Genomic DNA, 25,252 nt, shown 5'->3' with positions numbered 1-25,252 from the left:
AGATTGACATTTTGCAGATGTGCAGAAGCAGAGTTCCATGATTATGCTGAAATATGCTTTGGAATTTTACTTCAGATTGACATTTCGCAGATGTGCAGAAGCAGAGTTCCAGAATGATGCTGAAATCTGCTTTGGAATTTCTCTCCAGGTGACATTTTCCAGATATTCAAAACTAGAATTTCAGAATTATGCTGACATCTGCTTTGGAATTTTGCTCCAGATTGACATTTTGCAGATGTGTAGAAGCAGAGTTCCAGGATTATGCTGACATCTGCTTTGGAATTTTGCTCCAGATTGACATTTTGCAGATGTGTAGAAGCAGAGTTCCAGGATTATGCTGAAATCTACTTTGGAATTTTGCTCCAGATTGACATTTTGCAGATGTGCAGAAGCAGCGTTCCACGATTATGCTGAAATCTGCTTTGGAATTTTGCTCCAGATGACATTTTCCAGATGTGCAGAAGCAGAGTTCCAGGATGATGCTGAAATCTTCTTTGGAATATTGCTCCAGATTGACATTTTGCAGATGTGCAGAAGCCCAGTTCCAAAATGATACTGAAATCTCCCCTGCAACTTTCCTCTATTTTTTTATTTTCCAAATGTGTACAAGCAGATTTCCAGAATGATGTTGAAATCTGCCTTGGAATTTCTCTCCAGGTGACATTTTCCAGATATTCAAAACTAGAGTTTCAGGATTATGCTGAAATCTGCTTTGGAATTTTGCTCCAGATTGACATTTTGCAGATGTGCAGAAGCAGAGTTCCAGGATTATGCTGAAATCTGCTTTGGAATTTTACTTCAGATTGACATTTCGCAGATGTGCAGAAGCAGAGTTCCAGAATGATGCTGAAATCTGCTTTGGAATTTCTCTCCAGGTGACATTTTCCAGATATTCAAAACTAGAATTTCAGAATTATGCTGACATCTGCTTTGGAATTTTGCTCCAGATTGACATTTTGCAGATGTGTAGAAGCAGAGTTCCAGGATTATGCTGAAATATGCTTTGGAATTTTGCTCCAGATTGACATTTTGCAGATGTGCAGAAGTAGAGTTCCAGGATTATGCTGAAATCTGCTTTGGAATTTCTCTCTAGGTGACATTTTCCAGATATTCAAAACTAGAATTTCAGAATTATGCTGACATCTGCTTTGGAATTTTGCTCCAGATTGACATTTTGCAGAAGTGTAGAAGCAGAGTTCCAGGATTATGCTGAAATCTGCTTTGGAATTTTGCTCCAGATTGACATTTTGCAGATGTGCAGAAGCAGAGTTCCAGGATTATGCTGAAATCTGCTTTGGAATTTCTCTCTAGGTGACATTTTCCAGATATTCAAAACTAGAATTTCAGAATTATGCTGACATCTGCTTTGGAATTTTGCTCCAGATTGACATTTTGCAGATGTGCAGAAGCCCAGTTCCAGAATGATACTGAAATCTCCCCTGCAACTTTCCTCTATTTTTTTATTTTCCAAATGTGTACAAGCAGATTTCCAGAATGATGTTGAAATCTGCCTTGGAATTTCTCTCCAGGTGACATTTTCCAGATATTCAAAACTAGAGTTTCAGGATTATGCTGAAATCTGCTTTGGAATTTTGCTCCAGATTGACATTTTGCAGATGTGCAGAAGCAGAGTTCCAGGATTATGCTGAAATCTGCTTTGGAATTTTACTTCAGATTGACATTTCGCAGATGTGCAGAAGCAGAGTTCCAGAATGATGCTGAAATCTGCTTTGGAATTTCTCTCCAGGTGACATTTTCCAGATATTCAAAACTAGAATTTCAGAATTATGCTGACATCTGCTTTGGAATTTTGCTCCAGATTGACATTTTGCAGATGTGCAGAAGCAGCGTTCCACGATTATGCTGAAATCTGCTTTGGAATTTTGCTCCAGATGACATTTTCCAGATGTGCAGAAGCAGAGTTCCAGGATGATGCTGAAATCTTCTTTGGAATTTTGCTCCAGATTGACATTTTGCAGATGTGCAGAAGCACAGTTCCAGAATGATACTGAAATCTCCCCTGCAATTTTCCTCTATTTTTTTATTTTCCAAATGTGTACAAGCAGATTTCCAGAATGATGTTGAAATCTGCCTTGGAATTTCTCTCCAGGTGACATTTTCCAGATATTCAAAACTAGAGTTACAGGATTATGCTGAAATCTGCTTTGGAATTTTGCTCCAGATTGACATTTTGCAGATGTGCATAAGTAGAGTTCCACGATTATGCTGAAATCTGCTTTGGAATTTTGCTCCAGATTGACATTTTGCAGATGTGCAGAAGCAGAGTTCCAGGATTATGCTGAAATCTGCTTTGGAAGTTTGCTCCAGATTGACATTTTGCATATGTGCAGAAGCAGAGTTCCACGATTATGCTGAAATCTGCTTTGGAATTTTGCTCCAGATGACATTTTCCAGATGTGCAGAAGCAGAGTTTCAGGATTATGCTGACATCTACTTTGGAATTTCGCTCCAGATTGACATTTTGCAGATGTGCAGAAGCAGAGTTCCAGGATTATGCTGAAATTTGCTTTGGAATTTTGCTCCAGATTGACATTTTGCAGATGTGCAGAAGCAGAGTTCCAGGATTATGCTGAAATCTGCTTTGGAATTTTGCTCCAGATTGACATTTTCCAGATGTGCAGAAGCAGAGTTCCAAGATTATGCTGAAATCTTCTTTGGAATTTTGCTCCAGATTGACATTTTCCAGATGTGCAGAAGCAGAGTCCCATGATTATGCTGAAATCTGCTTTGGAATTTCTCTCTAGGTGACATTTTCCAGATATTCAAAACTAGAATTTCAGAATTATGCTGACATCTGCTTTGGAATTTTGCTCCAGATTGACATTTTGCAGATGTGCAGAAGCACAGTTCCAGAATGATACTGAAATCTGCTTTGGAATTTTGCTCCAGATTGACATTTTGCAGATGTGCAGAAGCAGAGTTCCAGGATTATGCTGAAATCTGCTTTGGAATTTCTCTCTAGGTGACATTTTCCAGATATTCAAAACTAGAATTTCAGAATTATGCTGACATCTGCTTTGGAATTTTGCTCCAGATTGACATTTTGCAGATGTGTAGAAGCAGAGTTCCAGGATTATGCTGAAATCTGCTTTGGAATTTTGCTCCAGATTGACATTTTGCAGATGTGCAGAAGCAGAGTTCCAGGATTATGCTGAAATCTGCTTTGGAATTTTGCTCCAGATTGACATTTTGCAGATGTGCAGAAGCAGAGTTCCAGGATTATGCTGAAATCTGCTTTGGAATTTCTCTCTAGGTGACATTTTCCAGATATTCAAAACTAGAATTTCAGAATTATGCTGACATCTGCTTTGGAATTTTGCTCCTGATTGACATTTTCCAGATGTGCAGAAGCAGAGTTCCAGGATTATGCTGAAATCTGCTTTGGAATTTTGCTCCAGATTGACATTTTGCAGATGTGCAGAAGCACAGTTCCAGAATGATACTGAAATCTGCTTTGGAATTTTGCTCCAGATTGACATTTTGCAGATGTGCAGAAGCAGAGTTCCACGATTATGCTGAAATCTGCTTTGGAATTTTGCTCCAGATTGACATTTTCCAGATGTGCAGAAGCAGAGTTCCAGAATGATGCTGAAATCTGCTTTGGAATTTCTCTCCAGGTGACATTTTCCAGATATTCAAAACTAGAATTTCAGAATTATGCTGACATCTGCTTTGGAATTTTGCTCCAGATTGACATTTTGCAGATGTGTAGAAGCAGAGTTCCAGGATTATGCTGAAATCTGCTTTGGAATTTTGCTCCAGATTGACATTTTGCAGATGTGCAGAAGCAGAGTTCCAGGATTATGCTGAAATCTGCTTTGGAATTTTGCTCCAGATTGACATTTTGCAGATGTGCAGAAGCAGAGTTCCAGGATTATGCTGAAATCTGCTTTGGAATTTCTCTCTAGGTGACATTTTCCAGATATTCAAAACTAGAATTTCAGAATTATGCTGACATCTGCTTTGGAATTTTGCTCCAGATTGACATTTTCCAGATGTGCAGAAGCAGAGTTCCAGGATTATGCTGAAATCTGCTTTGGAATTTTGCTCCAGATTGACATTTTGCAGATGTGCAGAAGCAGAGTTCCAGGATTATGCTGACATCTGCTTTGGAATTTTGCTCCAGATTGACATTTTGCAGATGTGCAGAAGCCCAGTTCCAGAATGATACTGAAATCTCCCCTGCAACTTTCCTCTATTTTTTTATTTTCCAAATGTGTACAAGCAGATTTCCAGAATGATGTTGAAATCTGCCTTGGAATTTCTCTCCAGGTGACATTTTCCAGATATTCAAAACTAGAGTTTCAGGATTATGCTGAAATCTGCTTTGGAATTTTGCTCCAGATTGACATTTTGCAGATGTGCAGAAGCAGAGTTCCAGGATTATGCTGAAATCTGCTTTGGAATTTTACTTCAGATTGACATTTCGCAGATGTGCAGAAGCAGAGTTCCAGAATGATGCTGAAATCTGCTTTGGAATTTCTCTCCAGGTGACATTTTCCAGATATTCAAAACTAGAATTTCAGAATTATGCTGACATCTGCTTTGGAATTTTGCTCCAGATTGACATTTTCCAGATGTGTAGAAGCAGAGTTCCAGGATTATGCTGAAATCTGCTTTGGAATTTTGCTCCAGATTGACATTTTGCAGATGTGCAGAAGCAGAGTTCCAGGATTATGCTGAAATCTGCTTTGGAATTTTGCTCCAGATTGACATTTTGCAGATGTGCAGAAGCAGAGTTCCAGGATTATGCTGAAATCTGCTTTGGAATTTTGCTCCAGATTGACATTTTGCAGATGTGCAGAAGCAGAGTTCCAGGATTATGCTGAAATCTGCTTTGGAATTTCTCTCTAGGTGACATTTTCCAGATATTCAAAACTAGAATTTCAGAATTATGCTGACATCTGCTTTGGAATTTTGCTCCAGATTGACATTTTCCAGATGTGCAGAAGCAGAGTTCCAGGATTATGCTGAAATCTGCTTTGGAATTTTGCTCCAGATTGACATTTTGCAGATGTGCAGAAGCAGAGTTCCAGGATTATGCTGACATCTGCTTTGGAATTTTGCTCCAGATTGACATTTTGCAGATGTGCAGAAGCCCAGTTCCAGAATGATACTGAAATCTCCCCTGCAACTTTCCTCTATTTTTTTATTTTCCAAATGTGTACAAGCAGATTTCCAGAATGATGTTGAAATCTGCCTTGGAATTTCTCTCCAGGTGACATTTTCCAGATATTCAAAACTAGAGTTTCAGGATTATGCTGAAATCTGCTTTGGAATTTTGCTCCAGATTGACATTTTGCAGATGTGCAGAAGCAGAGTTCCAGGATTATGCTGAAATCTGCTTTGGAATTTTACTTCAGATTGACATTTCGCAGATGTGCAGAAGCAGAGTTCCAGAATGATGCTGAAATCTGCTTTGGAATTTCTCTCCAGGTGACATTTTCCAGATATTCAAAACTAGAATTTCAGAATTATGCTGACATCTGCTTTGGAATTTTGCTCCAGATTGACATTTTGCAGATGTGCAGAAGCAGCGTTCCACGATTATGCTGAAATCTGCTTTGGAATTTTGCTCCAGATGACATTTTCCAGATGTGCAGAAGCAGAGTTCCAGGATGATGCTGAAATCTTCTTTGGAATTTTGCTCCAGATTGACATTTTGCAGATGTGCAGAAGCACAGTTCCAGAATGATACTGAAATCTCCCCTGCAATTTTCCTCTATTTTTTTATTTTCCAAATGTGTACAAGCAGATTTCCAGAATGATGTTGAAATCTGCCTTGGAATTTCTCTCCAGGTGACATTTTCCAGATATTCAAAACTAGAGTTACAGGATTATGCTGAAATCTGCTTTGGAATTTTGCTCCAGATGACATTTTCCAGATGTGCAGAAGCAGAGTTTCAGGATTATGCTGACATCTACTTTGGAATTTCGCTCCAGATTGACATTTTGCAGATGTGCAGAAGCAGAGTTCCAGGATTATGCTGAAATTTGCTTTGGAATTTTGCTCCAGATTGACATTTTGCAGATGTGCAGAAGCAGAGTTCCAGGATTATGCTGAAATCTGCTTTGGAATTTTGCTCCAGATTGACATTTTCCAGATGTGCAGAAGCAGAGTTCCAAGATTATGCTGAAATCTTCTTTGGAATTTTGCTCCAGATTGACATTTTCCAGATGTGCAGAAGCAGAGTTCCAGGATTATGCTGAAATCTGCTTTGGAATTTTGCTCCAGATTGACATTTTGCAGATGTGCAGAAGCACAGTTCCAGAATGATACTGAAATCTGCTTTGGAATTTTGCTCCAGATTGACATTTTGCAGATGTGCAGAAGCAGAGTTCCACGATTATGCTGAAATCTGCTTTGGAATTTTGCTCCAGATTGACATTTTGCAGATGTGCAGAAGCAGAGTTCCAGAATGATGCTGAAATCTGCTTTGGAATTTCTCTCCAGGTGACATTTTCCAGATATTCAAAACTAGAATTTCAGAATTATGCTGACATCTGCTTTGGAATTTTGCTCCAGATTGACATTTTGCAGATGTGTAGAAGCAGAGTTCCAGGATTATGCTGAAATCTGCTTTGGAATTTTGCTCCAGATTGACATTTTGCAGATGTGCAGAAGCAGAGTTCCAGGATTATGCTGAAATCTGCTTTGGAATTTTGCTCCAGATTGACATTTTGCAGATGTGCAGAAGCAGAGTTCCAGGATTATGCTGAAATCTGCTTTGGAATTTCTCTCTAGGTGACATTTTCCAGATATTCAAAACTAGAATTTCAGAATTATGCTGACATCTGCTTTGGAATTTTGCTCCAGATTGACATTTTCCAGATGTGCAGAAGCAGAGTTCCAGGATTATGCTGAAATCTGCTTTGGAATTTTGCTCCAGATTGACATTTTGCAGATGTGCAGAAGCAGAGTTCCAGGATTATGCTGACATCTGCTTTGGAATTTTGCTCCAGATTGACATTTTGCAGATGTGCAGAAGCCCAGTTCCAGAATGATACTGAAATCTCCCCTGCAACTTTCCTCTATTTTTTTATTTTCCAAATGTGTACAAGCAGATTTCCAGAATGATGTTGAAATCTGCCTTGGAATTTCTCTCCAGGTGACATTTTCCAGATATTCAAAACTAGAGTTTCAGGATTATGCTGAAATCTGCTTTGGAATTTTGCTCCAGATTGACATTTTGCAGATGTGCAGAAGCAGAGTTCCAGGATTATGCTGAAATCTGCTTTGGAATTTTACTTCAGATTGACATTTCGCAGATGTGCAGAAGCAGAGTTCCAGAATGATGCTGAAATCTGCTTTGGAATTTCTCTCCAGGTGACATTTTCCAGATATTCAAAACTAGAATTTCAGAATTATGCTGACATCTGCTTTGGAATTTTGCTCCAGATTGACATTTTGCAGATGTGCAGAAGCAGCGTTCCACGATTATGCTGAAATCTGCTTTGGAATTTTGCTCCAGATGACATTTTCCAGATGTGCAGAAGCAGAGTTCCAGGATGATGCTGAAATCTTCTTTGGAATTTTGCTCCAGATTGACATTTTGCAGATGTGCAGAAGCACAGTTCCAGAATGATACTGAAATCTCCCCTGCAATTTTCCTCTATTTTTTTATTTTCCAAATGTGTACAAGCAGATTTCCAGAATGATGTTGAAATCTGCCTTGGAATTTCTCTCCAGGTGACATTTTCCAGATATTCAAAACTAGAATTACAGGATTATGCTGAAATCTTCTTTGGAATTTTGCTCCAGATTGACATTTTCCAGATGTGCAGAAGCAGAGTCCCACGATTATGCTGAAATCTGCTTTGGAATTTCTCTCTAGGTGACATTTTCCAGATATTCAAAACTAGAATTTCAGAATTATGCTGACATCTGCTTTGGAATTTTGCTCCAGATTGACATTTTCCAGATGTGCAGAAGCAGAGTTCCAGGATTATGCTGAAATCTGCTTTGGAATTTTGCTCCAGATTGACATTTTGCAGATGTGCAGAAGCAGAGTTCCACGATTATGCTGAAATCTGCTTTGGAATTTCTCTCTAGGTGACATTTTCCAGATATTCAAAACTAGAATTTCAGAATTATGCTGACATCTGCTTTGGAATTTTGCTCCAGATTGACATTTTGCAGATGTGTAGAAGCAGAGTTCCAGGATTATGCTGAAATCTGCTTTGGAATTTTGCTCCAGATTGACATTTTGCAGATGTGCAGAAGCAGAGTTCCAGGATTATGCTGAAATGTGCTTTGGAATTTTGCTCCAGATTGACATTTTGCAGATGTGCAGAAGCAGCGTTCCACGATTATGCTGAAATCTGCTTTGGAATTTTGCTCCAGATGACATTTTCCAGATGTGCAGAAGCAGAGTCCCAGGATTATGCTGAAATCTGCTTTGGAATTTTGCTCCAGATTGACATTTTGCAGATGTGCAGAAGCACAGTTCCAGAATGATACTGAAATCTGCTTTGGAATTTTGCTCCAGATTGACATTTTGCAGATGTGCAGAAGCAGAGTTCCACGATTATGCTGAAATCTGCTTTGGAATTTTGCTCCAGATTGACATTTTCCAGATGTGCAGAAGCAGAGTTCCAGAATGATGCTGAAATCTGCTTTGGAATTTCTCTCCAGGTGACATTTTCCAGATATTCAAAACTAGAATTTCAGAATTATGCTGACATCTGCTTTGGAATTTTGCTCCAGATTGACATTTTGCAGATGTGTAGAAGCAGAGTTCCAGGATTATGCTGAAATCTGCTTTGGAATTTTGCTCCAGATTGACATTTTGCAGATGTGCAGAAGCAGAGTTCCAGGATTATGCTGAAATCTGCTTTGGAATTTCTCTCTAGGTGACATTTTCCAGATATTCAAAACTAGAATTTCAGAATTATGCTGACATCTGCTTTGGAATTTTGCTCCAGATTGACATTTTGCAGATGTGTAGAAGCAGAGTTCCAGGATTATGCTGAAATGTGCTTTGGAATTTTGCTCCAGATTGACATTTTGCAGATGTGCAGAAGCAGCGTTCCACGATTATGCTGAAATCTGCTTTGGAATTTTGCTCCAGATTGACATTTTGCAGATGTGCAGAAGCCCAGTTCCAAAATGATACTGAAATCTCCCCTGCAACTTTCCTCTATTTTTTTATTTTCCAAATGTGTACAAGCAGATTTCCAGAATGATGTTGAAATCTGCCTTGGAATTTCTCTCCAGGTGACATTTTCCAGATATTCAAAACTAGAGTTCCAGGATTATGCTGAAATCTGCTTTGGAATTTTGCTCCAGATTGACATTTTGCAGATGTGCAGAAGCAGAGTTCCAGGATTATGCTGAAATCTGCTTTGGAATTTCTCTCTAGGTGACATTTTCCAGATATTCAAAACTAGAATTTCAGAATTATGCTGACATCTGCTTTGGAATTTTGCTCCAGATTGACATTTTGCAGATGTGTAGAAGCAGAGTTCCAGGATTATGCTGAAATCTGCTTTGGAATTTCTCTCTAGGTGACATTTTCCAGATATTCAAAACTAGAATTTCAGAATTATGCTGACATCTGCTTTGGAATTTTGCTCCAGATTGACATTTTGCAGATGTGCAGAAGCCCAGTTCCAGAATGATACTGAAATCTCCCCTGCAACTTTCCTCTATTTTTTTATTTTCCAAATGTGTACAAGCAGATTTCCAGAATCATGTTGAAATCTGCCTTGGAATTTCTCTCCAGGTGACATTTTCCAGATATTCAAAACTAGAGTTTCAGGATTATGCTGAAATCTGCTTTGGAATTTTGCTCCAGATTGACATTTTGCAGATGTGCAGAAGCAGAGTTCCAGGATTATGCTGAAATCTGCTTTGGAATTTTACTTCAGATTGACATTTCGCAGATGTGCAGAAGCAGAGTTCCAGAATGATGCTGAAATCTGCTTTGGAATTTCTCTCCAGGTGACATTTTCCATATATTCAAAACTAGAATTTCAGAATTATGCTGACATCTGCTTTGGAATTTTGCTCCAGATTGACATTTTGCAGATGTGCAGAAGCAGCGTTCCACGATTATGCTGAAATCTGCTTTGGAATTTTGCTCCAGATGACATTTTCCAGATGTGCAGAAGCAGAGTTCCAGGATGATGCTGAAATCTTCTTTGGAATTTTGCTCCAGATTGACATTTTGCAGATGTGCAGAAGCACAGTTCCAGAATGATACTGAAATCTCCCCTGCAATTTTCCTCTATTTTTTTATTTTCCAAATGTGTACAAGCAGATTTCCAGAATGATGTTGAAATCTGCCTTGGAATTTCTCTCCAGGTGACATTTTCCAGATATTCAAAACTAGAGTTACAGGATTATGCTGAAATCTGCTTTGGAATTTTGCTCCAGATTGACATTTTGCAGATGTGCATAAGTAGAGTTCCACGATTATGCTGAAATCTGCTTTGGAATTTTGCTCCAGATGACATTTTCCAGATGTGCAGAAGCAGAGTTCCAGGATGATGCTGAAATCTTCTTTGGAATTTTGCTCCAGATTGACATTTTGCAGATGTGCAGAAGCACAGTTCCAGAATGATACTGAAATCTCCCCTGCAATTTTCCTCTATTTTTTTATTTTCCAAATGTGTACAAGCAGATTTCCAGAATGATGTTGAAATCTGCCTTGGAATTTCTCTCCAGGTGACATTTTCCAGATATTCAAAACTAGAGTTACAGGATTATGCTGAAATCTGCTTTGGAATTTTGCTCCAGATTGACATTTTGCAGATGTGCATAAGTAGAGTTCCACGATTATGCTGAAATCTGCTTTGGAATTTTGCTCCAGATTGACATTTTGCAGATGTGCAGAAGCAGAGTTCCAGGATTATGCTGAAATCTGCTTTGGAAGTTTGCTCCAGATTGACATTTTGCAGATGTGCAGAAGCAGAGTTCCACGATTATGCTGAAATCTGCTTTGGAATTTTGCTCCAGATGATATTTTCCAGATGTGCAGAAGCAGAGTTTCAGGATTATGCTGACATCTACTTTGGAATTTCGCTCCAGATTGACATTTTGCAGATGTGCAGAAGCAGAGTTCCAGGATTATGCTGAAATTTGCTTTGGAATTTTGCTCCAGATTGACATTTTGCAGATGTGCAGAAGCAGAGTTCCAGGATTATGCTGAAATCTGCTTTGGAATTTTGCTCCAGATTGACATTTTCCAGATGTGCAGAAGCAGAGTTCCAAGATTATGCTGAAATCTGCTTTGGAATTTTGCTCCAGATTGACATTTTCCAGATGTGCAGAAGCAGAGTCCCACGATTATGCTGAAATCTGCTTTGGAATTTCTCTCTAGGTGACATTTTCCAGATATTCAAAACTAGAATTTCAGAATTATGCTGACATCTGCTTTGGAATTTTGCTCCAGATTGACATTTTGCAGATGTGTAGAAGCAGAGTCCCAGGATTATGCTGAAATCTGCTTTGGAATTTTGCTCCAGATTGACATTTTGCAGATGTGCAGAAGCACAGTTCCAGAATGATACTGAAATCTGCTTTGGAATTTTGCTCCAGATTGACATTTTGCAGATGTGCAGAAGCAGAGTTCCACGATTATGCTGAAATCTGCTTTGGAATTTTGCTCCAGATTGACATTTTCCAGATGTGCAGAAGCAGAGTCCCACGATTATGCTGAAATCTGCTTTGGAATTTCTCTCTAGGTGACATTTTCCAGATATTCAAAACTAGAATTTCAGAATTATGCTGACATCTGCTTTGGAATTTTGCTCCAGATTGACATTTTGCAGATGTGTAGAAGCAGAGTTCCAGGATTATGCTGAAATCTGCTTTGGAATTTTGCTCCAGATTGACATTTTGCAGATGTGCAGAAGCAGAGTTCCAGGATTATGCTGAAATGTGCTTTGGAATTTTGCTCCAGATTGACATTTTGCAGATGTGCAGAAGCAGCGTTCCACGATTATGCTGAAATCTGCTTTGGAATTTTGCTCCAGATGACATTTTCCAGATGTGCAGAAGCAGAGTTCCAGGATGATGCTGAAATCTGCTTTGGAATTCTGCTCCAGATTGACATTTTGCAGATGTGCAGAAGCAGAGTCCCAGGATTATGCTGAAATCTGCTTTGGAATTTTGCTCCAGATTGACATTTTGCAGATGTGCAGAAGCACAGTTCCAGAATGATACTGAAATCTGCTTTGGAATTTTGCTCCAGATTGACATTTTGCAGATGTGCAGAAGCAGAGTTCCACGATTATGCTGAAATCTGCTTTGGAATTTTGCTCCAGATTGACATTTTCCAGATGTGCAGAAGCAGAGTTCCAGGATTATGCTGAAATCTGCTTTGGAATTTTGCTCCAGATAGACATTTTGCAGATGTGCAGAAGCAGAGTCCCACGATTATGCTGAAATCTGCTTTGGAATTTCTCTCTAGGTGACATTTTCCAGATATTCAAAACTAGAATTTCAGAATTATGCTGACATCTGCTTTGGAATTTTGCTCCAGATTGACATTTTGCAGATGTGTAGAAGCAGAGTTCCAGGATTATGCTGAAATCTGCTTTGGAATTTTGCTCCAGATTGACATTTTGCAGATGTGCAGAAGCAGAGTTCCAGGATTATGCTGAAATGTGCTTTGGAATTTTGCTCCAGATTGACATTTTGCAGATGTGCAGAAGCAGCGTTCCACGATTATGCTGAAATCTGCTTTGGAATTTTGCTCCAGATGACATTTTCCAGATGTGCAGAAGCAGAGTTCCAGGATGATGCTGAAATCTTCTTTGGAATTTTGCTCCAGATTGACATTTTGCAGATGTGCAGAAGCACAGTTCCAGAATGATACTGAAATCTCCCCTGCAATTTTCCTCTATTTTTTTATTTTCCAAATGTGTACAAGCAGATTTCCAGAATGATGTTGAAATCTGCCTTGGAATTTCTCTCCAGGTGACATTTTCCAGATATTCAAAACTAGAGTTACAGGATTATGCTGAAATCTGCTTTGGAATTTTGCTCCAGATTGACATTTTGCAGATGTGCATAAGTAGAGTTCCACGATTATGCTGAAATCTGCTTTGGAATTTTGCTCCAGATTGACATTTTGCAGATGTGCAGAAGCAGAGTTCCAGGATTATGCTGAAATCTGCTTTGGAATTTTGCTCCAGATTGACATTTTGCAGATGTGCAGAAGGAGAGTTCCACGATTATGCTGAAATCTGCTTTGGAATTTTGCTCCAGATGACATTTTCCAGATGTGCAGAAGCAGAGTTTCAGGATTATGCTGACATCTACTTTGGAATTTCGCTCCAGATTGACATTTTGCAGATGTGCAGAAGCAGAGTTCCAGGATTATGCTGAAATTTGCTTTGGAATTTTGCTCCAGATTGACATTTTGCAGATGTGCAGAAGCAGAGTTCCAGGATTATGCTGAAATCTGCTTTGGAATTTTGCTCCAGATTGACATTTTCCAGATGTGCAGAAGCAGAGTTCCAAGATTATGCTGAAATCTTCTTTGGAATTTTGCTCCAGATTGACATTTTCCAGATGTGCAGAAGCAGAGTCCCACGATTGTGCTGAAATCTGCTTTGGAATTCTGCTCCAGATTGACATTTTGCAGATGTGCAGAAGCAGAGTCCCAGGATTATGCTGAAATCTGCTTTGGAATTTTGCTCCAGATTGACATTTTGCAGATGTGCAGAAGCACAGTTCCAGAATGATACTGAAATCTGCTTTGGAATTTTGCTCCAGATTGACATTTTGCAGATGTGCAGAAGCAGAGTTCCACGATTATGCTGAAATCTGCTTTGGAATTTTGCTCCAGATTGACATTTTCCAGATGTGCAGAAGCAGAGTTCCAGGATTATGCTGAAATCTGTTTTGGAATTTTGCTCCAGATAGACATTTTGCAGATGTGCAGAAGCAGAGTCCCACGATTATGCTGAAATCTGCTTTGGAATTTTGCTCCAGATTGACATTTTCCAGATGTGCAGAAGCAGTGTTCCAGGATTATGCTGAAATCTGCTTTGGAATTTTGCTCCAGATTGAAATTTTGCAGATGTGCAGAAGCACAGTTCCAGAATGATACTGAAATCTGCTTTGGAATTTTGCTCCAGATTGACATTTTGCAGATGTGCAGAAGCAGAGTTCCAGGATTATGCTGAAATCTGCTTTGGAATTTTGCTCCAGATTGACATTTTGCAGATGTGCAGAAGCAGAGTTCCAGAATGATGCTGAAATCTGCTTTGGAATTTCTCTCCAGGTGACATTTTCCAGATATTCAAAACTAGAATTTCAGAATTATGCTGACATCTGCTTTGGAATTTTGCTCCAGATTGACATTTTGCAGATGTGTAGAAGCAGAGTTCCAGGATTATGCTGAAATCTGCTTTGGAATTTTGCTCCAGATTGACATTTTGCAGATGTGCAGAAGCAGAGTTCCAGGATTATGCTGAAATGTGCTTTGGAATTTTGCTCCAGATTGACATTTTGCAGATGTGTAGAAGCAGCGTTCCACGATTATGCTGAAATCTGCTTTGGAATTTTGCTCCAGATGACATTTTCCAGATGTGCAGAAGCAGAGTTCCAGGATGATGCTGAAATCTTCTTTGGAATTTTGCTCCAGATTGACATTTTGCAGATGTGCAGAAGCACAGTTCCAGAATGATACTGAAATCTCCCCTGCAATTTTCCTCTATTTTTTTATTTTCCAAATGTGTACAAGCAGATTTCCAGAATGATGTTGAAATCTGCCTTGGAATTTCTCTCCAGGTGACATTTTCCAGATATTCAAAACTAGAGTTACAGGATTATGCTGAAATCTGCTTTGGAATTTTGCTCCAGATTGACATTTTGCAGATGTGCATAAGTAGAGTTCCACGATTATGCTGAAATCTGCTTTGGAATTTTGCTCCAGATTGACATTTTGCAGATGTGCAGAAGCAGAGTTCCAGGATTATGCTGAAATCTGCTTTGGAATTTTGCTGCAGATTGACATTTTGCAGATGTGCAGAAGCAGAGTTCCACGATTATGCTGAAATCTGCTTTGGAATTTTGCTCCAGATGACATTTTCCAGATGTGCAGAAGCAGAGTTTCAGGATTATGCTGACATCTACTTTGGAATTTCGCTCCAGATTGACATTTTGCAGATGTGCAGAAGCAGAGTTCCAGGATTATGCTGAAATTTGCTTCGGAATTTTGCTCCAGATTGACATTTTGCAGATGTGCAGAAGCAGAGTTCCAGGATTATGCTGAAATCTGCTTTGGAATTTTGCTCCAGATTGACATTTTCCAGATGTGCAGAAGCAGAGTTCCAATATTATGCTGAAATCTTCTTTGGAATTTTGCTCCAGATTGACATTTTCCAGATGTGCAGAAGCAGAGTTCCAGAATGATGCTGAAATCTGCTTTGGAATTTCTCTCCAGGTGACATTTTCCAGATATTCAAAACTAGAATTTCAGAATTATGCTGACATCTGCTTTGGAATTTTGCTCCAGATTGACATTTTGCAGATGTGTAGAAGCAGAGTTCCAGGATTATGCTGAAATCTGCTTTGGAATTTTGCTCCAGATTGACATTTTGCAGATGTGCAGAAGCAGAGTTCCAGGATTATGCTGAAATCTGCTTTGGAATTTCTCTCTAGGTGACATTTTCCAGATATTCAAAACTAGAATTTCAGAATTATGCTGATATCTGCTTTGGAATTTTGCTCCAGATTGACATTTTGCAGATGTGTAGAAGCAGAGTTCCAGGATTATGCTGAAATCTGCTTTGGAATTTTGCTCCAGATTGACATTTTGCAGATGTGTAGAAGCAGCGTTCCACGATTATGCTGAAATCTGCTTTGGAATTTTGCTCCAGATGACATTTTCCAGATGTGCAGAAGCAGAGTTCCAGGATGATGCTGAAATCTTCTTTGGAATTTTGCTCCAGATTGACATTTTGCAGATGTGCAGAAGCACAGTTCCAGAATGATACTGAAATCTCCCCTGCAATTTTCCTCTATTTTTTTATTTTCCAAATGTGTACAAGCAGATTTCCAGAATGATGTTGAAATCTGCCTTGGAATTTCTCTCCAGGTGACATTTTCCAGATATTCAAAACTAGAGTTACAGGATTATGCTGAAATCTGCTTTGGAATTTTGCTCCAGATTGACATTTTGCAGATGTGCATAAGTAGAGTTCCACGATTATGCTGAAATCTGCTTTGGAATTTTGCTCCAGATTGACATTTTGCAGATGTGCAGAAGCAGAGTTCCAGGATTATGCTGAAATCTGCTTTGGAATTTTGCTCCAGATTGACATTTTGCAGATGTGCAGAAGCAGAGTTCCACGATTATGCTGAAATCTGCTTTGGAATTTTGCTCCAGATGACATTTTCCAGATGTGCAGAAGCAGAGTTCCAGGATTATGCTGAAATTTGCTTTGGAATTTTGCTCCAGATTGACATTTTGCAGATGTGCAGAAGCAGAGTTCCAGGATTATGCTGAAATCTGCTTTGGAATTTTGCTCCAGATTGACATTTTGCAGATGTGCAGAAGCAGAGTTCCAGGATTATGCTGAAATCTTCTTTGGAATTTTGCTCCAGATTGACATTTTGCAGATATTCAAAACTAGAATTTCAGAATTATGCTGATATCTGCTTTGGAATTTTGCTCCAGATTGACATTTTGCAGATGTGCAGAAGCAGAGTTCCAGGATTATGCTGAAATCTGCTTTGGAATTTTGCTCCAGATTGACATTTTGCAGATGTGCAGAAGCAGAGTTCCAGGATTATGCTGAAATCTGCTTTGGAATTTTGCTCCAGATTGACATTTTGCAGATGTGCAGAAGCAGAGTTCCAGGATTATGCTGAAATCTGCTTTGGAATTTTGCTCCAGATTGACATTTTGCAGAAGTGCAGAAGCAGAGTTCCAGGATGATGCTGAAATCTTCTTTGGAATTTTGCTCCAGATTGACATTTTGCAGATGTGCAGAAGCACAGTTCCAGAATGATACTGAAATCTCCCCTGCAATTTTCCTCTATTTTTTTATTTTCCAAATGTGTACAAGCAGATTTCCAGAATGATGTTGAAATCTGCCTTGGAATTTCTCTCCAGGTGACATTTTCCAGATATTCAAAACTAGAGTTACAGGATTATGCTGACATCTGCTTTGGAATTTTGCTCCAGATTGACATTTTGCAGATGTGCATAAGTAGAGTTCCACGATTATGCTGAAATCTGCTTTGGAATTTTGCTCCAGATTGACATTTTGCAGATGTGCAGAAGCAGAGTTCCAGGATTATGCTGAAATCTGCTTTGGAAGTTTGCTCCAGATTGACATTTTGCAGATGTGCAGAAGCAGAGTTCCACGATTATGCTGAAATCTGCTTTGGAATTTTGCTCCAGATGACATTTTCCAGATGTGCAGAAGCAGAGTTCCAGGATGATGCTGAAATCTTCTTTGGAATTTTGCTCCAGATTGACATTTTGCAGATGTGCAGAAGCAGAGTTCCAGGATTATGCTGAAATGTGCTTTGGAATTTTGCTCCAGATTGACATTTTGCAGATGTGCAGAAGCAGCGTTCCACGATTATGCTGAAATCTGCTTTGGAATTTTGCTCCAGATGACATTTTCCAGATGTGCAGAAGCAGAGTTCCAGGATGATGCTGAAATCTTCTTTGGAATTTTGCTCCAGATTGACATTTTGCAGATGTGCAGAAGCACAGTTCCAGAATGATACTGAAATCTCCCCTGCAATTTTCCTCTATTTTTTTATTTTCCAAATGTGTACAAGCAGATTTCCAGAATGATGTTGAAATCTGCCTTGGAATTTCTCTCCAGGTGACATTTTCCAGATATTCAAAACTAGAGTTACAGGATTATGCTGAAATCTGCTTTGGAATTTTGCTCCAGATTGACATTTTGCAGATGTGCATAAGTAGAGTTCCACGATTATGCTGAAATCTGCTTTGGAATTTTGCTCCAGATTGACATTTTGCAGATGTGCAGAAGCAGAGTTCCAGGATTATTCTGAAATCTGCTTTGGAATTTTGCTCCAGATTGACATTTTGCAGATGTGCAGAAGCAGAGTTCCAGGATTATGCTGAAATCTGCTTTGGAATTTTGCTCCAGATTGACATTTTGCAGATGTGCAGAAGCAGAGTTCCAGGATTATGCTGAAATCTTCTTTGGAATTTTGCTCCAGATTGACATTTTGCAGATATTCAAAACTAGAATTTCAGAATTATGCTGATATCTGCTTTGGAATTTTGCTCCAGATTGACATTTTGCAGATGTGTAGAAGCAGAGTTCCAGGATTATGTTGAAATGTGCTTTGGAATTTTGCTCCAGATTGACATTTTGCAGATGTGCAGAAGCAGAGTTCCAGGATTATGCTGAAATGTGCTTTGGAATTTTGCTCCAGATTGACATTTTGCAGATGTGCAGAAGCAGCGTTCCACGATTATGCTGAAATCTGCTTTGGAATTTTGCTCCAGATGACATTTTCCAGATGTGCAGAAGCAGAGTTCCAGGATGATGCTGAAATCTTCTTTGGAATTTTGCTCCAGATTGACATTTTGCAGATGTGCAGAAGCACAGTTCCAGAATGATACTGAAATCTCCCCTGCAATTTTCCTCTATTTTTTTATTTTCCAAATGTGTACAAGCAGATTTCCAGAATGATGTTGAAATCTGCCTTGGAATTTCTCTCCAGGTGACATTTTCCAGATATTCAAAACTAGAGTTACAGGATTATGCTGAAATCTGCTTTGGAATTTTGCTCCAGATTGACATTTTGCAGAGGTGCATAAGTAGAGTTCCACGATTATGCTGAAATCTGCTTTGGAATTTTGCTCCAGATTGACATTTTGCAGATGTGCAGAAGCAGAGTTCCAGGATTATGCTGAAATCTGCTTTGGAATTTTGCTCCAGATTGACATTTTGCAGATGTGCAGAAGCAGAGTTCCACGATTATGCTGAAATCTGCTTTGGAATTTTGCTCCAGATGACATTTTCCAGATGTGCAGAAGCAGAGTTCCAGGATGATGCTGAAATCTTCTTTGGAATTTTGCTCCAGATTGACATTTTGCAGATGTGCAGAAGCAGAGTTCCAGGATTATGCTGAAATGTGCTTTGGAATTTTGCTCCAGATTGACATTTTGCAGATGTGCAGAAGCAGCGTTCCACGATTATGCTGAAATCTGCTTTGGAATTTTGCTCCAGATGACATTTTCCAGATGTGCAGAAGCAGAGTTCCAGGATGATGCTGAAATCTCCCCTGCAATTTTCCTCTATTTTTTTATTTTCCAAATGTGTACAAGCAGATTTCCAGAATGATGTTGGAATCTGCCTTGGAATTTCTCTCCAGGTGACATTTTCCAGATATTCAAAACTAGAGTTACAGGATTATGCTGAAATCTGCTTTGGAATTTTGCTCCAGATTGACATTTTGCAGATGTGCATAAGTAGAGTTCCACGATTATGCTGAAATCTGCTTTGGAATTTTGCTCCAGATTGACATTTTGCAGATGTGCAGAAGCAGAGTTCCAGGATTATGCTGAAATCTGCTTTGGAATTTTGCTCCAGATTGACATTTTGCAGATGTGCAGAAGCAGAGTTCCAGGATTATGCTGAAATCTGCTTTGGAATTTCTCTCTAGGTGACATTTTCCAGATATTCAAAACTAGAATTTCAGAATTATGCTGATATCTGCTTTGGAATTTTGCTCCAGATTGACATTTTGCAGATGTGTAGAAGCAGAGTTCCAGGATTATGTTGAAATGTGCTTTGGAATTTTGCTCCAGATTGACATTTTGCAGATGTGCAGAAGCAGAGTTCCAGGATTATGCTGAAATGTTCTTTGGAATTTTGCTCCAGATTGACATTTTGCAGATGTGCAGAAGCAGCGTTCCACGATTATGCTGAAATCTGCTTTGGAATTTTGCTCCAGATGACATTTTCCAGATGTGCAGAAGCAGAGTTCCAGGATGATGCTGACATCTACTTTGGAATTTCGCTCCAGATTGACATTTTCCAGATGTGCAGAAGCAGTGTTCCAGGATTATGCTGAAATCTGCTTTGGAATTTTGCTCCAGATTGACATTTTGCAGATGTGCAGAAGCACAGTTCCAGAATGATACTGAAATCTGCTTTGGAATTTTGCTCCAGATTGACATTTTGCAGATGTGCAGAAGCAGAGTTCCAGGATTATGCTGAAATCTGCTTTGGAATTTTGCTCCAGATTGACATTTTGCAGATGTGCAGAAGCAGAGTTCCAGAATGATGCTGAAATCTGCCTTGGAATTTCTCTCCAGGTGACATTTTCCAGATATTCAAAACTAGAGTTTCAGGATTATGCTGAAATCTGCTTTGGAATTTTGCTCCAGATTGACATTTTGCAGATGTGCAGAAGCAGAGTTCCACGATTATGCTGAAATCTGCTTTGGAATTTTGCTCCAGATGACATTTTCCAGATGTGCAGAAGCAGAGTTCCAGGATTATGCTGAAATCTTCTTTGGAATTTTGCTCCAGATTGACATTTTGCAGATGTGCAGAAGCACAGTTCCAGAATGATACTGAAATCTCCCCTGCAATTTTCCTCTATTTTTTTATTTTCCAAATGTGTACAAGCAGATTTCCAGAATGATGTTGAAATCTGCCTTGGAATTTCTCTCCAGGTGACATTTTACAGATATTCAAAACTAGAGTTACAGGATTATGCTGAAATCTGCTTTGGAATTTTGCTCCAGATTGACATTTTGCAGATGTGCAGAAGCAGAGTTCCAGGATTATGCTGAAATCTGCTTTGGAATTTTGCTCCAGATTGACATTTTGCAGATGTGCAGAAGCAGAGTTCCACGATTATGCTGAAATCTGCTTTGGAATTTTGCTCCAGATGACATTTTCCAGATGTGCAGAAGCAGAGTTTCAGGATTATGCTGACATCTACTTTGGAATTTCGCTCCAGATTGACATTTTGCAGATGTGCAGAAGCAGAGTTCCAGGATTATGCTGAAATCTGCTTTGGAATTTTGCTCCAGATTGACATTTTGCAGATGTGCAGAAGCAGAGTTCCAGGATTATGCTGAAATCTGCTTTGGAATTTCTCTCTAGGTGACATTTTCCAGACATTCAAAACTAGAATTTCAGAATTATGCTGACATCTGCTTTGGAATTTTGCTCCAGATTGACATTTTCCAGATGTGCAGAAGCAGAGTTCCAGGATTATGCTGAAATCTGCTTTGGAATTTTGCTCCAGATTGACATTTTGCAGATGTGCAGAAGCAGAGTTCCAGGATTATGCTGAAATCTTCTTTGGAATTTTGCTCCAGATTGACATTTTGCAGATGTGCAGAAGCACAGTTCCAGAATGATACTGAAATCTCCCCTGCAATTTTCCTCTATTTTTTTATTTTCCAAATGTGTACAAGCAGATTTCCAAAATGATGTTGAAATCTGCCTTGGAATTTCTCTCCAGGTGACATTTTCCAGATATTCAAAACTAGAGTTACAGGATTATGCTGAAATCTGCTTTGGAATTTTGCTCCAGATTGACATTTTGCAGATGTGCATAAGTAGAGTTCCACGATTATGCTGAAATCTGCTTTGGAATTTTGCTCCAGATTGACATTTTGCAGATGTGCAGAAGCAGAGTTCCAGGATTATGCTGAAATCTGCTTTGGAATTTTGCTCCAGATTGACATTTTGCAGATGTGCATAAGTAGAGTTCCACGATTATGCTGAAATCTGCTTTGGAATTTTACTCCAGATTGACATTTTGCAGATGTGCAGAAGCAGAGTTCCAGGATTATGCTGAAATCTGCTTTGGAATTTTGCTCCAGATTGACATTTTCCAGATGTGCAGAAGCAGAGTTCCAAGATTATGCTGAAATCTTCTTTGGAATTTTGCTCCAGATTGACATTTTCCAGATGTGCAGAAGCAGAGTTTCAGGATTATGCTGACATCTACTTTGGAATTTCGCTCCAGATTGACATTTTCCAGATGTGCAGAAGCAGTGTTCCAGGATTATGCTGAAATCTGCTTTGGAATTTTGCTCCAGATGACATTTTCCAGATGTGCAGAAGCAGAGTTTCAGGATTATGCTGACATCTACTTTGGAATTTTGCTCCAGATTGACATTTTGCAGATGTGCAGAAGCAGAGTTCCAGGATTATGCTGAAATGTGCTTTGGAATTTTGCTCCAGATTGACATTTTCCAGATGTGCAGAAGCAGTGTTCCAGGATTATGCTGACATCTGCTTTGGAATTTTGCTCCAGATTGACATTTTGCAGATGTGTAGAAGCAGAGTTCCAGGATTATGCTGAAATCTGCTTTGGAATTTTGCTCCAGATTGACATTTTGCAGATGTGCAGAAGCAGAGTTCCAGGATTATGCTGAAATCTGCTTTGGAATTTCTCTCTAGGTGACATTTTCCAGATATTCAAAACTAGAATTTCAGAATTATGCTGACATCTGCTTTGGAATTTTGCTCCAGATTGACATTTTCCAGATGTGCAGAAGCAGAGTTCCAGGATTATGCTGAAATCTGCTTTGGAATTTTGCTCCAGATTGACATTTTGCAGATGTGCAGAAGCAGAGTTCCAGGATTATGCTGAAATCTTCTTTGGAATTTTGCTCCAGATTGACATTTTGCAGATGTGCAGAAGCACAGTTCCAGAATGATACTGAAATCTCCCCTGCAATTTTCCTCTATTTTTTTATTTTCCAAATGTGTACAAGCAGATTTCCAAAATGATGTTGAAATCTGCCTTGGAATTTCTCTCCAGGTGACATTTTCCAGATATTCAAAACTAGAGTTACAGGATTATGCTGAAATCTGCTTTGGAATTTTGCTCCAGATTGACATTTTGCAGATGTGCAGAAGCAGAGTTCCAGGATTATGCTGAAATCTGCTTTGGAATTTTGCTCCAGATTGACATTTTGCAGATGTGCAGAAGCAGAGTTCCACGATTATGCTGAAATCTGCTTTGGAATTTTGCTCCAGATGACATTTTCCAGATGTGCAGAAGCAGAGTTTCAGGATTATGCTGACATCTACTTTGGAATTTCGCTCCAGATTGACATTTTGCAGATGTGCAGAAGCAGAGTTCCAGGATTATGCTGAAATGTGCTTTGGAATTTTGCTCCAGATTGACATTTTCCAGATGTGCAGAAGCAGTGTTCCAGGATTATGCTGAAATCTGCTTTGGAATTTTGCTCCAGATTGACATTTTGCAGATGTGCAGAAGCACAGTTCCAGAATGATACTGAAATCTGCTTTGGAATTTTGCTCCAGATTGACATTTTGCAGATGTGCAGAAGCAGAGTTCCAGGATTATGCTGAAATCTGCTTTGGAATTTTGCTCCAGATTGACATTTTGCAGATGTGCAGAAGCAGAGTTCCAGAATGATGCTGAAATCTGCCTTGGAATTTCTCTCCAGGTGACATTTTCCAGATATTCAAAACTAGAGTTTCAGGATTATGCTGAAATCTGCTTTGGAATTTTGCTCCAGATTGACATTTTGCAGATGTGCAGAAGCAGCGTTCCACGATTATGCTGAAATCTGCTTTGGAATTTTGCTCCAGATGACATTTTCCAGATGTGCAGAAGCAGAGTTCCAGGATGATGCTGAAATCTTCTTTGGAATTTTGCTCCAGATTGACATTTTGCAGATGTGCAGAAGCACAGTTCCAGAATGATACTGAAATCTCCCCTGCAATTTTCCTCTATTTTTTTATTTTCCAAATGTGTACAAGCAGATTTCCAGAATGATGTTGAAATCTGCCTTGGAATTTCTCTCCAGGTGACATTTTACAGATATTCAAAACTAGAGTTACAGGATTATGCTGAAATCTGCTTTGGAATTTTGCTCCAGATTGACATTTTGCAGATGTGCAGAAGTAGCGTTCCACGATTATGCTGAAATCTGCTTTGGAATTTTGCTCCAGATGACATTTTCCAGATGTGCAGAAGCAGAGTTCCAGGATGATGCTGAAATCTGCTTTGGAATTTTGCTCCAGATTGACATTTTGCAGATGTGCAGAAGCAGAGTTCCACGATTATGCTGAAATCTGCTTTGGAATTTTGCTCCAGATGACATTTTCCAGATGTGCAGAAGCAGAGTTTCAGGATTATGCTGACATCTACTTTGGAATTTCGCTCCAGATTGACATTTTCCAGATGTGCAGAAGCAGAGTTCCAGGATTATGCTGACATCTACTTTGGAATTTTGCTCCAGATTGACATTTTGCAGATGTGCATAAGTAGAGTTCCACGATTATGCTGAAATCTGCTTTGGAATTTTGCTCCAGATTGACATTTTGCAGATGTGCAGAAGCAGAGTTCCAGGATTATGCTGAAATCTGCTTTGGAATTTTGCTCCAGATTGACATTTTGCAGATGTGCATAAGTAGAGTTCCACGATTATGCTGAAATCTGCTTTGGAATTTTACTCCAGATTGACATTTTGCAGATGTGCAGAAGCAGAGTTCCAGGATTATGCTGAAATCTGCTTTGGAATTTTGCTCCAGATTGACATTTTCCAGATGTGCAGAAGCAGAGTTCCAAGATTATGCTGAAATCTTCTTTGGAATTTTGCTCCAGATTGACATTTTCCAGATGTGCAGAAGCAGAGTTTCAGGATTATGCTGACATCTACTTTGGAATTTCGCTCCAGATTGACATTTTCCAGATGTGCAGAAGCAGTGTTCCAGGATTATGCTGAAATCTGCTTTGGAATTTTGCTCCAGATGACATTTTCCAGATGTGCAGAAGCAGAGTTTCAGGATTATGCTGACATCTACTTTGGAATTTCGCTCCAGATTGACATTTTGCAGATGTGCAGAAGCAGAGTTCCAGGATTATGCTGAAATGTGCTTTGGAATTTTGCTCCAGATTGACATTTTCCAGATGTGCAGAAGCAGTGTTCCAGGATTATGCTGAAATCTGCTTTGGAATTTTGCTCCAGATTGACATTTTGCAGATGTGCAGAAGCAGCGTTCCACGATTATGCTGAAATCTGCTTTGGAATTTTGCTCCAGATGACATTTTCCAGATGTGCAGAAGCAGAGTTCCAGGATGATGCTGAAATCTGCTTTGGAATTTTGCTCCAGATTGACATTTTGCAGATGTGCAGAAGCAGAGTTCCACGATTATGCTGAAATCTGCTTTGGAATTTTGCTCCAGATGACATTTTCCAGATGTGCAGAAGCAGAGTTTCAGGATTATGCTGACATCTACTTTGGAATTTCGCTCCAGATTGACATT

This window comes from Pituophis catenifer, unplaced genomic scaffold (assembly GCF_029215685.1).
Source record: "Pituophis catenifer annectens isolate HBS135680 unplaced genomic scaffold, rPitCat1.0.hap2 SCAF_5, whole genome shotgun sequence".
NCBI classification, from domain to species: domain Eukaryota; kingdom Metazoa; phylum Chordata; class Lepidosauria; order Squamata; family Colubridae; genus Pituophis; species Pituophis catenifer.
Note: the sequence above shows the minus strand (reverse complement) of the source record.